Genomic DNA, 3,429 nt, shown 5'->3' with positions numbered 1-3,429 from the left:
TTTGTCTCAGTTGTTGAATTTTGTTATGTTCATACAAATATTTACACAAGTTTACTGAAAATTAACACAGTTGACAGTGAGAGGACGTTTCTTTTTTTGCTGAGTTTATAACGTGATTTGACGTCATTTTATCTGTGGCCAATGACCTTGAGCCTTCTTGGAAGGGCTCTTCTAATGTAARTCRGTGGCAGGACACAAAGGGCTTACATGTTCGATGTCTACCCTTACTAAGGACTTAGAATTGGCCTGTGACGTAGTGTCCCCATGAGTGACAGAACACTGAGCCAATCACTTCGCAAAGAAAATCTATGCATGATTGAATGAAGAGGTGCTACCAGAAACAACATTGTTTCACGTTATTTAACAAAAGACTCATGAACAGAAACATGCCACAGGCTAAACGGAAACAGGCAATAGGCTATACAGCTGGCTTCACAATTTCCCTGCCAAATTGGACTACAAGGAAACACGACATATCTCAACGACGTTGACTGCGCGAGGGCGCTGTGCGCGTAGTCCCACAAAAAGTTTCGCTTGAGAAAAAGACACATAAGTGACAAAGCAGTTCTTTATAAAAATAAATGAATGTTTATTTATAGCACATGCTCAGATCAAATACAATGCAGGAAAAAGTTTTGCTTGAGAAAAAGACACATAAGTCACAAAGCAGTTCTTTATAAAATAAATMAATGTTTATTTATAGCACATCAAATACAATGCAGGAACTCCGATCACAGGTATAGTACACGTTGGTTTCCTCACCCTGTACACAATCTTAAAAATATGTATATCAGCAGTGAAGTTCTCAAGATGGAGGACTTTCAGTACAGCAGTGTTCCCCAAACCCTGGTCCCAAAGGGGCGCACATTGTTGTTTTTGCCCTAGCACTAACATTCCTTATTCAATTCAAAGGCTTGATAATTGCTTAGTTGAATCCTGTGTGAGTGTTAGGGAAGAAACAAAAAAGTGCAACTCTTTGGGTCCCCAGGACAAGGATTGGGATACACTGCAGTACAGAGCAAAATGTCTAATGATGCAAATTATATGCAATGATCATTTTGCTCATTTGRATCATCATACTTTTTGCTCTGTACTGAAAGTGATCTATCTTGAAAACTTGATCGCTAACATGCACACATTTTTCTATTATATTAACAGTGGACTAATTTAAAAAAAATCCCTTTCAGAGCACCTACCACACCATTCAGGAAAGCTGTGTTGAGTAACTTTTGCTCCATCGCCTCCACATCCTGCACAGTCATGATAGTCCCACTAAGCCCAAACCAGATGGGATGTCMTATCGCTGCAGAATGCTGGAAATKTGTCCTTTGGTCTGATGAGTCCAAATTTGAGATTTTTGGTTCCATCCACCATGTCTTTGTGAGACGCAGAGTAGGTGTATGGATCATCTCCGCATGTGTGGTTACCACCGTGAAGCATGGAGGAGGTGGTGTGATTGTGTGGTGGTGCTCTGCTGGTGACATTGTCTGTGATTTATTTAGAATTCAAGGCACACTTAACCAGCATGGCTACCACAGCATTCTGCAGTGATACGCCATCCCATCTGGTTGCGCTTAGTGGGACTATCATTTGTTTTTCAACAGGACAATGACCCCACACACCTCCAGGCTGTGTAAGGGCTATTTGACCAAGAAGGAGAGTGATGGAGTGCTGCATCAGATGACCTGGCCTCCACTATTACCCAACCTCAACCCAATTGATATGGTTTGGGATGAGTTGGTCCTCAGAGTGAAGGAAAAACAGCCAACAAGTGCTCAGCATATATGGGAACTTTCAAGACTGTCCTTTCAAGCTGTCCTAAAGCATTCCAGGTGAAGCTGGTTGAGAGAATGCCAAGAGTGTGCAAAGCTAAGATCAATGGAAAAGGGTGGCTACTTTGAAGAATCTAATCTAAAAATATTATTTTTGGGTTACAACATGATTATAACACAATATGTGTTATTTCAAAGTTTGGTGTCTTCCTGTTATTCTACAATGTAGAAATGTAAATAAAGAAAAACCTTTGAATGAGTAGCTGTTGTTCAAACTTTGGACTGGTACTGTATATGGCAAGGTAAGATCCCGGATAATATGTACAAACTTACAAAAAGGGAAAGACGTAGGATGACTATCCGTACCAAACTTTAAATTGTATTTCCAGGCACTAGCATTTCACCCCATCTTAATTGTTTAGAAATGATTCTTCTGTTCCCTGGATGAGTATAGAGAGATATGGTGTCTCCTCTTGCCTTGGAAGAGGTGGTTTTACTGATATACCCCTTAAACAATGCAAACTATGCTTGGTCCAGTTTTGCGCACACCATTTCTATTTGGAGCAAAATTGAAAACCAATGTAACTGGAAATCAAAATGGCATGCCCATACTCCAATATTTCACATAATGCCTTGCGATCTGGAGGGCGGCTTTGTATTCCTCAATGGTCTAATGTGGAATCCGTACCCTACCAATAACTACAGTGCCACTGACACGTGGTCCCATACAAAACCTGCGGGCTCTCCTTCACGCAGCCAAGGTGAGTAAAACATTTAAACGTGTTAAGTTCCAAGGCTGGCGCCCAGACGGCATCTAGCCGGTCCTCCGAAATGCGAACAACCAGCTGGCTGTGTGTTTACTTGTAACAGATGTAATTCGTACTCTCCGTGCTTGTGTTTTGTCCAAAAAATCACATCAGCCAGTGGTCCCATTTGAGCATCATTTATTTATGTTGCTGTTGTTAAATAGGGAAACAACGTTGTGGTGCAGGGCTTAACGATATTGATGGTGTCATGGCAAATTGTGCATGAAGACAACTGTGTTAGCAGTGGGTTATGTGACCATTAACTCGGTGTATGCTAGCTACACACTTATTTAGAGCAATCATATGCCAAAGCACATCCCAGAACCCTATAACAGGTACCATATACCCACCAATGTATAATCAGCAATGTACAGCAAACTTGTACACATTGTATGAAAATAGAAAAACAGTATTCAGAAGTGACCACCCTTGCATCACATTTTCATACTGGGAACCTGACGTTCGTTCGCAGAGCTCTCCTATCTGCAAGCAGAGCCAATAAGATCACGCTTATTGTCATCAGAGTTGAAACCACATAAGAATGCTTGAACATTAAATACACCTTTCTTTAGAGGCAAGTGGAAACATAACCAACCCTGTTACATACGGCATATTCAATCAATCCTATCCAGTCTGCTGTTCCACTGCTTCAAGAGGGCCACCATGTTCGTTCCCAAGAACCAGGTAACTGAGCTAAATGATATGCCCCGTAGCACTCACTCCGTCATCATGAAGTGTTTGAGAGACTAGTCAAGGATCATATCCTTCACCCTACCTGACACTAGACCCATCCAATTTGCTTACCGCCCCAATAGGTCCACAGACGATGCAATCGTATCACACTGCTCACT

Source organism: Salvelinus sp. IW2-2015, linkage group LG23 (genome assembly GCF_002910315.2).
Source record: "Salvelinus sp. IW2-2015 linkage group LG23, ASM291031v2, whole genome shotgun sequence".
Taxonomy (NCBI): domain Eukaryota; kingdom Metazoa; phylum Chordata; class Actinopteri; order Salmoniformes; family Salmonidae; genus Salvelinus; species Salvelinus sp. IW2-2015.
This window is presented reverse-complemented; position numbering follows the sequence as displayed.